At 41.5% G+C, this 13,649-nt stretch overlaps 1 protein-coding gene and 1 long non-coding RNA gene across 2 annotated transcripts in view; both read right to left on the bottom strand.

Moving 5' to 3' along the window:
• LOC310756330 (solute carrier family 22 member 4-like) overlaps nt 1-13,649 on the bottom strand; it is a 52,981-nt gene that overhangs the window by 38,425 nt on the left and 907 nt on the right. The gene's annotated exons all lie outside the window — the stretch shown is intronic.
• On the bottom strand, nt 2,808-12,220 carry LOC310756356. Its single transcript, XR_014544829.1, has 3 exons — nt 9,535-12,220; nt 5,562-9,167; nt 2,808-4,980 (listed from the first exon to the last, which is right to left on the bottom strand). It is a non-coding gene; the product is annotated as an uncharacterized lncRNA (long non-coding RNA).

The following is a 13,649-nucleotide window of genomic DNA, read 5'->3' as shown; positions in this document are numbered from 1 at the left end:
ATCTTCTTGGCATCTTTGAGATGTATTTTTTCCCTTTTCATTCAGCACTTTAGATTCCAAGCCTGAGGCTAGAGGCTATCTTATTACTGGGAGCCTTTAGCTAACTAGCAGGGTACAGATATTTAAAATAAATATTCCAAGTCAGCACTTCTACACCATTCAGAATCCTCAAATGGATGTTGCTGACATAGTTTTACTGAGCAGAATGGGAGGACTGGATGGGATTAAGGCAGTACTCACAAGCCTCCTCATTTCCAGAGTGCTGTGACATACATTTTGCATATGGGGCCTTATGCATGTCCAGGAAAGCGAGGTTGAGAGGGAGAGTTCTGTTATGCACATGTAGAGGAACACTGCCTATATGAATAAAGGATCTACCCTAACTATTAATATGAGATTATACGTGGTTGCAAAGTTGTGCCATGAGCACTAGTTCTGAGAATAATCAGAACATATAATCTCTCTAATGTGAGAAATTTCTCTAGTAATACACTTTCCTTGTGGCATAGAAAAGACTTTAGTAGTCTATTACCCAATCTGAAGTTACTAATTAACATACCTCTTTGCTCCAGGGTGCCACAGGCCACAGCCTTGCAAAGTTTCGCAAAGATAGGATCCAGTATTTACATATTCCTTGGAAAACCCTGAATACACAAAAGTGAAAAACGAATTTTCTTCATTCAAAACCCTATCAAAAGGCCACAGCAGTTTTATATTCACTGCTTTTATAAAACCTAAGATGACAATGCCTTGCCAAAAAGAATGGCTCTAGAATTATGAAAGCAACCATAATACCAAGCATGTGGAACTCAAAATAGCTATTGGTTGTCATGGCAAAAGGAAATTATTCATCATTACTACATGTGTTTACCAAAACAAAAGCTGGCATTAAAATCACATCAGTGGATTGTGCAGAGTGGATTATACACAGAAACAGCAGTTTGTGTTGGAACTTTATTTAGATTTATTATTAGGAAATCATTTGGCAATCAAACAGAGTTATTATTAGGAAATCTCTTGGCAATCAAAAATAAAAAAATTATTTTATGTAGTTCTCTACCCAGCAGGGGTAGGGCGCATACTTGTGATAATTCTAACCATACACTCCCAACCTAAGGATCAAACAACAACCACCCCCGCCTTTCACAAGCACATGTTCAGAGACAGAACGAAGGAAAAAGAATGTACCTCAAGACAATAGTCCATGACAGTTCAGTCAAAGACTGTACTTATAGTTACTGTATCTCAAACCAAGAAGTACAGGAGGGAAATAATAAATGCCACAGACATACAAGTCCACAGCATATGCCCAATAGCTAAAACCGTGGTTTGGCTGGAGCATCTGAGGTGGGCCATCTTCCTGGGCATGGTCCCTCTCTCTCTTGCATGTGCATACACCTACATACAAAGTAAGTTTCAATGAACTCAACAGAACCTCTGAGCTGAAATGCACCCGGCTGTAAATCTCTTGTAAATACACAGCACACAACAGTCAGAAATACCAGCGCAATACTTTTTTTAATGATTATCTTTTTTTAAAAAGAGCATGGTGAAAGTAGTTTACATACCACTGCTTTCCATGGAAAAATGCTCAACTAGTCCATTACAGAATAAACCTACATTACTATCCTTGATGACATGGGCTGCTTCTGCCAAACGGAGTTCCAGCTTGGTTCACATCTTGGGATTCCCAAACATGCCTTCCCTTTTTAGTCAAGTGAATTAATACACATGGCTTCAGATACTGCCAATGCCTTATTGGTCTTTGCCTTATTAAAACAGCTGGCATGGAGCTTCTAAAACCACTCAATCCAGTGGTCCTGAAGCAGTTCTAAGTATCTAACTAGCACATATTTATTTGGGTCTATGAAAAGAAGGTAGCCATCTGTTATGGCTGCTGTTATGGCAGACCATCTCTGCATTACAAAGATGTCTGCAATCATGACATGAAGGCTGGCAACATTAACGCCGCTGTATGAGAATCCATTGCAGATTATTGTAGTGCCTGGAGACACAGGTCGTGTATCCACAGCAGTGACCATAGGAGGAATAAGAACTGGGAGGATCACAGAGAAGAAAAGCTGTGATGCACCTATAATAGCAAAACCCCAGATGCATTCATTTGCCTCACCTGAAGTAAAACATGCCTCTCCTATATTGGTCTCTACAGTCTTTTGGAACCCGAATGTCCGACAGGGCTTCCGTGGCTTCTGATTGGCTGGAGGAGCTTCCTGCAGCCAATCAGAAGCCGCGATTTGGTTTTTGAACAATTTGGAATATTTCCAGAATGGATTCTGTTTGACTTCCAAGGTACAACTGTATAATGAATTGAAAAAGTATTTTTAAGATAATATTTGTAAAAAAAAAACCCCAGAAGCTTTTCTTTTGGGAATAATGGGGTCAGAGCTACCTAAGCAGTATAGAAACTTATTTATGTATAGAACTACAGCTGCAAGAATGATATTTGCCCAAAAATGGAAAGAAGAAGTTCTGACAAGAGAAGAATGGTTACAGAAATCAATGGAATATGCAGAAATGGCAAAACTTACTGGAAGAATTAGAAATCAAGATAACAAACTATTAAGGATAGGCAATGGTTTATTGAAATACAAGCTGTAAACAAATTAAGACGTTAGCCGGATTATTGTAAAAACTTGCAGTTTTCAAAACATATATAATAATAGAGGAATAAAAAGAATAAGACAAGATAATTTAGGATATGCAGGGAAAGATGAAAACAACTTTAAGGAACCACAGGAAGGGGGAGGGAAGTTGAGGCTTAAAATGTTAGAGTTATTGTTGAAATGTTTTCTTTTTGGTTATAATCTAAAATTATAAATAAATAAACTTTTTAAAAATGAAATGCTATGTAATGTTATATCACACTCAGCTTTCAAAATTTCCCTCACTTTTGAAATGTATTTGCCATCTGGTATGGAGATTAGGTAGTAAAGAAGCACAAGCCTGCATCAGGCACAGCATGCTGGTGTCGGTAAGGCTACACAAGTAATTCAAATACTGCAGGAACAAGCTTAAAAAGGGAGAGGCAACAAAAATGTACTGTTTTATATGCTTAGACTGCATTATTAAATTGATATCAGACTGACTTTTTTTCCATGGGAAAGCTGTGTGTTTGAAGTCTTATGAAACATATTTAGGTTTTTCCCCCAAAAAGAAAATTAGCTGTTATCCTAATTCTATTAAAGTGTCACAGATCCCATGACTTAAAGTGGATTAGGACTACTTCCCATAACATCCAGCCCTTTTCCAAAACATACTTTGCAGTCTGGAACATGCTGACACAATGGCAAATGCCCCCCTTTCTATGGAAAATTTTATTTTGGCAAAATCAACATAGCAGTCTGGCATTTTTGTTTATTTGATTTCTAAACCACGCTTTATTCAAAGATCACAGGGTGGTGTACACCATTAAGAACATAATTTATGGATCACAACAATGACATAATAAAATAATCATAACTGTCACACCCACACACATTTAACAGGATCAGGCATCCCCAAAATGCGGCCCTTTAAATGTTTTGGCCTACAATTCTCATATTCCCTAGCTAACAGGACCAGTGGTCAGGGATGATGGGAACTGTAGTCCGAAACATCTGGAGGGCCAAAGATTGGGGATGCCTGTCATAGATTATTTAATGGCCAAAGACCTGAGTACCTAAAGACATGTAATGGTGGCGCTAGGCAACCCTTTCTGAGACCATACCGCAGATGGGGAGCCACCACAGAAAAAGCCTGTTCTCATGAACAGTAGTCACCCTCCAAACTTCTTGGGTAGGGGAAACATAGAGAAGGGCTTGAGAGGAGAAGTGCAGGGTCCTGGTCAGTTCAAACGTGGAGAGCCAGTCTCTAAGGTATTGAGGTCCTGAGCCACGTAAGGCTTTAGACGTCAACACCAGCACTTTGAATTGGGCCTGAAAACTAACTGGCAGCCAGAGCAGTCAGGCCAGGATCAGCTCAAATCTTGTTCTGGCCATCAAATTTTGCACCAGCTGAAGTTTCTGAACCACCTTCAGATGCAGCCCCTCGCACGATGCATTGCAGTAATTCAACCTAGAGGTTACCAGAGTGTTGGCCACAGACTTTATAAGAAAGGCATAGAAACACATATAAATCTATTAAATAAAAATAAAAATAGAAGACTTAGTGAAGCAAAGACAGATAACCACAGCTTTAGTGTTTCTGCTCTCCATTACAAGAGACTGTGGCATTTATTTATTTATTTATTTATTTATTTATTTATTTATTTATTTATTTATTTATTTTAAATAGCAACTGTCATCACCCATAAAAATGACATGGAATCATATTAATGAAATCATTTCAGTTAGGTTGTATTAAAAATAATCAGAGCAATGTCCGGCCACTGCATTAAAAAAAGACAGCAACAATAAACCCAGATCATATTGGTGTACAAACTAAAGATGACCAGAACATGAAATTGCTGCCTTATAGATGAAACAAAACTGGAGAAAAGAAATACTATTGAAGTGCAAAGGAAGGGAGAGACATGAATGGGAAACAGCTGTTTGTTGGCCCAGCTTAAACTTGTTAGTGCAATGTATGCACACTCACCTAGATTGGGGGGGGGGTGCTTCCCTACGGCCACTGCCCTAAGTGGAAGCACTTTTACATATTGAACAATACAGTGCCATGTTTAGATGTTTATAATCTGGGTATCTGCACAAGCATATTGCTCCTGTAACATGGTGGCAAGGCCTTGAACAATGAATCCTTTGAGCTCTCATTTGTCTCAGATTTCTGCATCAAATGAATATTGATGCCCACATTTAATTAAGGAACAAACTAAGACATGAAAGAACTGAAAGTATTATTTTGATTCAAGTGTCTTTTATTTTTTGAAGCTGTGAAACTCCAAGTGAAAGTTCTGAATAGGAAGCTATGGATCTTTCAGACACTAACCGGTAAATAAACATAATGCTGGAATTATTTTCAATGCTATATACCGTATTTTTCGCCCTATAGGACGCACTTTTCCCCCTCCAAAAATGAAGGGGAAATGTGTGTGTGTGCTATGGGGCGAATGCACGCTTTCACTGAAGCCTGGAGAGCGAGGGGGTCAGTGCTTACCGACCCCTCTCACTCTCCAGGCTTCAGGAAGCTATCCGCTAGCCATAGGAGACGCAGCTCTCCCACGCCTAGCTGAGAGCTTGCCTGCGCCCAGAAGCTTGGGGCGCGCTGAGCTCAGCACGCCCCAAGCTTCGGGCTTCGCGCAGCCCTCCGCTAGCTGTGGGAGAGCCGCGCAAAGTTGCGCGGCTCATCCACGGCTAGCGGAGAGCTTTCCGGCACCCAGAAGCTTGGGGCGCGCTGAGCTCAGCACGCCCCAAGCTTCGGGTTTTGCGCAGTCCTCCGCTAGCCGTGGGAGAGCTGCGCGACTTTGCACAGCTCTCCCACGGCTTGCGGATAGCAGCCTGTTCTGGGGGCTGGGGTCGGGGGATTAATCCTTTCTTTCTTTATTTCCCCCCCCCCAAAAGTAGGTGCGTCCTATGGGCCGGTGCGTCCTATGGGGCGAAAAATACGGTAATTTAATAAGATGGAGTGGGATATAAATAAAAGTTGGGTTTAAGTTAGCTTTTTAAAAAATAATAATAATCCAGATATTTTATATCTCCGGGCTCACTATAAATTGCAGTTTTTCATTCTGGCTCCTTCTGGCCATGCATTGAGTCACTGGGTAATCCCTCCCCACAGCAGATATCAGTTTGAGAAAAGGGGTTCTCCTCAGGACACTGCAGGGGAGGAAAGTGTTTGAATTCTTCTCCAAGCCTGTCCTGATACAATTCATTATCAACCCTTCTCAACTAATGTAACCTGCATTTTTAAGAACCTATGCATTAAATGCATAGATGAATTTAATCTATATAATTTGCATCTATCTAGTTTGCTCCTGAAAACCAAATGATCCTGCAACAACTTTTAAATCAAGGCAAGACAGGATTTTCACACTTTCTTCTTATTTCTACCTCATAATGTGCACAGTGCTGGCCAATATGAGTTAATTTCCTGTAATATGCTTTCGGTTCTTCTATCTCAAAGGAAAAACAGAAGTAAAGGAGAGAACTTTATTTTCTCCAGTCTAACCCCTGTGATGGTGCATTTCTGCTCCTCTCTCTACGTTTACAAATCTTCTGTAACTGCAGGCCAAGAATGTAACTTTTTAAAATCTCAAGATGGCAGAGATTTTACTACTCCCCAAAGGAAAAAGAAGTCATATTTTCCCATAACCAACACCAGTTTGGAAATGTTTACAGTAAACCACACAATAGATACTTCCGAAGTAGCATTTGTGGCATGGTTCTGCTCTTTCCAGCTTTTCACTTCACAATTACCCAGCCCTCCATCACATATAAGCAAAGCAATCATGTTGTTCCTGCCACATTCACAATACACACTTTGTGGAAAGGCTGCTTTCTCACAGCCCCCATCTCCTTTCAATATCACCCTGCTTGCTGCATCTCCTAGCCCAAGTGTGCGGAATGTCTGGCCTTTCGGAAGTTGCTTGCTAAGACTGATGGGAGTTGTAGTTCAGTGACATCTGGAGGGCCAAGGGTTGCCGACACCTGCTGAAGCCCCTGAGCTTTATCCTAGCTAGGGGACTGACTGGCTCAACAGTGCCAACTGTGAATTAAAAAAATTGGTCCAGCTAATGGAGGAGGCAAATGTACTATATAGGTAGTTTGCAGGACCAAAGTCAAAGAAATATCAGTGGGTCTGCAACTGTAGGAATAATAACCATAAAGGGAACAGGAAGTGGTACAAATTCCTGCAAGCTTTCTCATCTTCAGAAGGAACAACAACATTCTTAAACAGGTCAATACTTCCTTGCGCAATAATAATTGTGAACATTCCTGAGCCTTCACCAGTAATCAAAATAGTGGGGTGAGAACAGAACATTGTTGACATAAATACCTTGCTCTGTTGTTTGTAACCACTGAACACAAAGACAGTCAATATATGGGCAAATACAGTTATAGAAATAAATTGTAACTCATGGTGAATTGATAATAAACCAAGTCTTGCAATGAACTGAAACATCATAGAATTCAAGCACAACAGAGCACCTGTATTAGCCTAAGAAGCAAATGTCCATGAGCCTAAAACTCAAAAAGCCTGCCTTTAGGGCAAATCCTGACAAAATAAAAAGCTGGTACCAATCTTTGGAAACCTGTGGGAAAGTAAAAATGAAACAAAGGGATAAAATCATGGAAGCAGGCTGAAAAAGCTAACAAGATCAAGAGATGTTTCTGACATAATGTTCCTGGCTTAACAAACCATAGGGTTTTTTTATGCCAGGAACAAGTGTCAGGTCCACTGTGCTACCTATCCTTTGCTCTACCCCCTCATGCACCAGATTAATCCTTTTTAAATATAATTTATCCTTTTCCAATTTTATAATAAAGTATACAAATAATGAAACCACATGTGTTTCTATCCGCATACTCCATCAGTTTTATCTGTCAGTCTTCCTTGGTTGGAACTTTTTCTTCTTTCCATTTCTGTGCGTAAATCATCATAAGGCATTGTTGCATACATAATAAACTTTTTTTCCTGACATTTGGGTATCGCTTGACCTATTATTCCCAAAAATAAAGCTTTTTAAAATAAAAGATACCTTGAACATTTCCCCCCAGTTCATTATAAATCATTTCCCAAAAAGCTTTCACGATCTTACATAACCACCACATACAGTAAAAGGTATCCTCTTTTTCCTTAGACTTCCAGCACGTATCCATGCACCAAACTGAATCTGGTCTGCTATTCCATTAAATTATAAACTGAATTTTACTTCAGTGTTGGTTGATTCATCAGGATCTGAAACCACAGTTTGATTGTGGCTTCTGATCCTGTCTGATAGAAAGAGTGGAATTCAACTGGTTTTCTGTTTTAGGCATAATAATGGGGAACTAGTTTAAAGAGACCAAAATCAAAGTACTGAAGCTGGCTTGCACGGGGAAGAAGCTAGGAAATCGGGATTGGGGAAGCACACAGGACAACTCATTCCCAACTAAGCCACATATTTTATGTTCAATTTGGCCTAGAAACTCAAAACACACAGAGAAAAATATGCAGATCTTACTTATAGAAATTGTAGAAATAAGGCCAATTTGATTTAAAACAGCCCCGAATACGTACATTGGCTAAGTACTAAGCCCTTTCGACAGGGTGCCCTCCCTTAGCTTCATTTCTAATTACTCATATATATTTTTTACAATTAACAAAGACCTTTAAATCAAAGTAGAAGCTGGCCAAAGTATATGTGGGGAAAGCAGTACAATGAAGTAGTTTTGCCCCCATTTCCAAGAACCTAGTCCCCAAGTACCATCAAATGTTGAAACAATGCAGATGAAAAGATTTGTATCATGCTAATGCTTTCTGTCAAAATCGACAATGGACAACAGATGGTCCAACCGGTAAGCCTAGACAGCTATTATCTAGGGTAAATGCAGCTAAAATGGTGGCAAAAAGAATTGTTGCTAGGGAAGAAAACAGGGAAGGAAGAGCATCTGTTCCACATGTTCACATATATATTTTAATGCTGCAGTCCTTTAGGAGCACACAGAAATGTGGCCTATGGTTTCCAACTACGGTCTGCAGAAAAAACATGCTTCACCTGGACTGGATGCAGTGGGGGAAGCTATGCTTACAGCAAACCAGGACGTCAGCGGGGGGTGGGGTGGGTGGGATCAGAGTACATGAAAGAAGGATGGATAGGGAGCACGGAAGCCCCAGGCTAAGGTCTAAACCATCATCACTGAAACACATTGTAGTTTACAGTAGTTTTGCACAACATGGAGCTTGCATGCAGTCCACCTGCTGCCTCCCCCTCAGCCGTAGACTAGCATCCTGAGGAGGCGGCAGCGGGCAGGTGCAAACCGTACACTGCCCTTTCAGACAGCGCGGAGCCTGCAGACACCCAAGCCACCACGTCACTCCCAGAGACATGTGGCTCGGGTGCACTGCAGGCCCAAGTGCCCACCGCCCCCTAGCTATGCCTCTGATAAGGTGCACCTTTAAAAGTGTGCATAACACTTAAGCAGCCAGTGCATGTGGCTACACCGTAAATGAAAACATTTTTCATTTATTTATTTAAGGCATTTCTTCCATACCTTTTTATTTGCCCAGGCCTACCAGCTCCGCTGGTGAAGTGGTGGCACTGTGTGTTAAACCACAGAGCCTAGGAGTTGCCGATCAGAAGGTCGGCGGTTCGAATCCCCGCAATGGAGTGAGCTCCCGTTGCTCGGTCCCAGCTCCTGCCAACCTAGCAGTTGGAAAGCTCGCCAAAGTGCAGGTAGATAAATAGGTACTGCTCTGGCGGGAAGGTAAACGGCGTTTCCGTTCGCTGCTCTGGTTTGCCAGAAGCGGCTTAGTCATGCTGGCCACATGACCTGGAAGCTGTACGCTGGCTCCCTCGGCCAATAAAGTGAGATGAGCGCCACAACCCCAGAGTCGGCCATGACTGAACCTAATGGTCAGGGGTCCCCTTTCCTTTACCTTACCAGCTCTTGTTTGCTTGTTGGCTTTTATTGGTTTTAACACCTTATTTGTATGTTATTTATAACAGTGTTCCAAATTACTGGTGCCATAATGTGAAAAACCTTGCTTTGCACAGAAACTGAACGAATATGAGTTAGCTGTGGGACAGTTAGGAGGATTCAGCCAATGACGATAGTGCTCTGGTAGGTGTAGAAAGCATTAGAGGCCATTAGGACTTTATACACTAATATCTTGAACTTGGTAAATGTACCGGAAGCCAGTGTAGAGCTTTTAGCTGTGCAATACGCTAATGTGGAGCCGCTCTGGACCACAGCATTCTACATTAGCTGAAATTTCCAAACCACCCCAAATGTAGCCTCACATAGAGCGCATTCCAATAGTACAATGTAGAGGTTACTAAAGCCTCCATCACTAAGACCAAGCTATCCCTGTCAAGGAACAGGTGTAGATGGTATATGTGCTGGAAAAAGCACTATTGGCCACTGAGTGACAATGATGGATTTAAGAGTACTCCTAAGGAAGAGTGCAAACCTATCAAGAATAGGCAACCTGTGAATTTCTCAAACTTAGGAACCACTTATCCATAGAGCTTTCATCTTAACAAGATTCAGCTTCAGATTACTGGCCTCATCCAGCCCATCACTGACTCGAGCTATGTTGGTACAGAATTTGCATCGTCTCAATTGATTTCAGATGTGACAGCGTAGAGCTGAGTGTCTTCAGTATACTGATGACACCATGTTCCAAATATGTTCCAAATATCCTAATGACTGCACCCAAAGGCTTCAATGTTATGTTAAAAAGCATTAGGGGCAAGATGGTAGGCATCAATAGGAAAAGGACTGAAAATAAGGCTGTCAATATCATAACCGAAGGCATGAATCCATTTTGAATACTGTGTACAATTCTGGTCGGCTCATCTCAGAAGCAAGAGTACTGACCAACTCACCTATGAGGAAAGGTTACAACATTGAGCGCTTCTTAAGTTTAGAGAAAAGGCAAGTGAGAGGTGACACAATTAGAGGTGTATAAAATTATGCATAGTATGAAACAACGTGAATACAGTGTTTTCCCTCTCTCCTAACACTAGAAATCAGAGCACTCTGGACTTCTGGAAGATTGCTGAATTTTGGAACATTCAGGACAGACAAAAGAAAGTACTTCTTCATGCAGCACATAGTTAAACTATGGAATTGGCTTACACAAGAGGTAGTCACGGCCATCAGATGGCTTTAAAGAGGATTAGAAAAATTCGTAGAAAATAAGGCTATCAATGGCTACTAGTCAAGGTGGCCATGTTCTGCTTCACTATTTCAATATGAGACGCTGGGAGACCACTGCAGTGAGAGCACTGTTGCATTCATGTCCTGCTTGTGACCTTCCTACAGGCTGGCCACTGAGAGAACATGATGCTACACTAGATGGACTTCTGGCCTGATCCAGCAGGTTCTTCTTATGGTAGAAGGACCCCATAGTGCAAATGCCAGTGGGCTGATGAACAGTTGGACAAAGCCATACTCTGTGAACTGTCCTAAAGCTAGAAGTTAACAACAGGCAGCAACCATTTTACGCATATCTGATTGATGCACGGCTGAAAACAGGGCATAATGGGGAGGGGTGGACTTATGCGCACTCTGCATAAGTCTTAACTTTTCATGGTCAGAATTTGGGGGGAAAGGGAGGCTTATATTCAGGCCAATTCGGTATTGCTGTTCTCCCCAACACACACACACACACACACACACACACACACAGTTTTTCTACAAAGTCTGTTGCCTGCTTTGAATTACAGTGCCATCAATCCCACTGCACAAAGTCAGTTTAGGAGGATACTACGGTCAAGCAACAACAGGATTATACGGTACTCTCCTGCTCATGATAAAGGTCAGCTAACACTGTTTTATTATACTGTATCTGTTGCTGTTTTATGTGAGATACCCCAAGAGTTTTAAACTGAAAAGGAGCATCTAAACATTTTGTAACAACAACAACAACATCCACCTCAACACAAGGTTTCCAAAATGCTGCTAGGGCAGGAACGAAGGGACAATATTTTTGCCTATCACTGTAGGTGGCCCTGTACAACTCTATTCAACACAGCAACCACAACAGAAACAAATGCTAGAAGAACTATTTTGTGAGTGGCTAGGAAATGCTCTCTCTGTCTTTCTGCAAAGTGAAGACTTTGAGGAAGTATTTAAGACTTGGAAACAACTGCATACATAATAAGAGCAAGAGCAAGCCAATGGCCCATCTAGTCCAACATTCTGTTTTCACAGTGGCCATCCACTGTGAGAAACTCGCAAGCAGGATATAAGCACAGGAGCACTCTCTCCTCTGTGGCCTCCAGCAACTGGTATTAGGAAACATTATAGCATCCAGTGACTTAATGCACAGTCAATCTTGTTGAAAGACCCCACATCAACTTAAAACTGCAGTTCACTGACTACTGGTAAGATGTGGTGCTTTTTCAGATATTTCGGAAGATCACAATAAAAATAATGGGCTTGTGCGTCTTATTCATAACTATATGTTGCGTTTCACTGACCCCATTTTCAGGACCAACAAGAGTCAGTTAAGAATAGTCAAGTCTTCATTTAAATGTCTAAACAGTATTAAACTACAGAAAGGATAGAGTTTAAATTGATAAGTCTTTCAAGCAGTCTCCCGGATAGCATCCATAACATGAGGCAATGTAGCGGTTCCCAAACAAGCAAGTCTGAACAGTGGCCTGACCAGTTTACTGGGAGTAAATTCCATTGAGCTCAATGGGGCTTACTTTTGAGTCAGCAGATATAGGATTGGACTGTTAATGTTACCACTCGAGTATATACAAAAGGTACATGTTGGGTTAACATAATCCATAATCCTCCAAATATTAAGCATGAATGTTTCAGAAATGAGTCAGAGTTTCAACTATCAACTACAAAACAGTCTATTCCAATAGAACAATTGTTTGTGACATGAAGATTTAAAAAAAAATGAAAAAAGAGAAATCTGATGTGATCTCTAGATTAGTTCTAGAAATTGGGTAATTATTACTACCAGATTTATCCTAGATTAGTTACGGTAATCTAATTTGTTTTGGACTGTGCTCCTTTCTTCTTCCCCTTAAGGAGGTGAAATAACATGTTTTTAAAATTGTATTATGACAACACCCTTTATATGACACACCCTTAGCTACCACATTGATGTTATTCCACACCAGTGCCCACACTTACACAGTTCAACAGAACTCTAAGGAGTTGATCTAATCTGACCTGACATAATTAGCATGCTAGCAATAGCTGTGTTTTTTATTTCTTTACAGTAGCCTACCAGTCCAGGATACAGATGGCAATGGGAGGTACTTATGCAGTATTCTGGTTGCTGATCATAAGGGTGCCTATGTTTTCCTCCATATGGTAAGAAGCAGCTTGGGAAGGGAGTGACAGCTGGAGAACAACACACAGGGAGAAGGGTACAAAACAACAAATCTTTCCCAGCATCATGGCTCTCTTACCCAGAAGAGCCTGATCCATCAGATAACTTAGAGCCTCACTCTGGTGTTGTGTTTTGCAGTCAGATTTCCCCCCTCTAATATGATTCCCTTGAGAGCAGAATCCATTAACACAAAATGTTATGGGTGCATTCAGTTTATTTACACGTGTGAACCAAACCAACACATCATCCACCTACACACAGCACATACAACACTTTGCAATGGAGCCAGTCCACACGTTCAACAGTCAGTGGTCTAATGGTGACGTATAGCGACGTGGCATCAAGCGGCTATAAGAGTAGGGGCCCTAAATGTTTCCTGGGTTGGATGGGTAAACAGGTCCCTTATGGTACTGCTGGATCTTAACCATACGAAGCTAAATGCATTGACCGGGATCTGTTACGTGGGCCCCAATGTATGCATGTACGTTGCCTGAGGGCCTTTCTCGGTCCCTTCCTCATACACCCAATAGATCACGAACAAAGCAGCATTGTCCCTACGCATGGAAGGGCGAGGAGCAGAGGCTTGTGCCACGACTTCAGAGAGGCAAACGGACCGAGGTGCCGCGCGATGCACGAGACAATGCCAGAGAAGCAGGAAAGCATGAGAAGAAGACCCCGCGCAGCCTAAA

The sequence above is a fragment of the Podarcis filfolensis genome (assembly GCF_964270895.1).
Source record: "Podarcis filfolensis genome assembly, chromosome: 2".
Classification (NCBI taxonomy): Eukaryota; Metazoa; Chordata; class Lepidosauria; order Squamata; family Lacertidae; genus Podarcis; species Podarcis filfolensis.
Note: the sequence above shows the minus strand (reverse complement) of the source record. Positions and strands in the feature narration are given on the sequence as shown.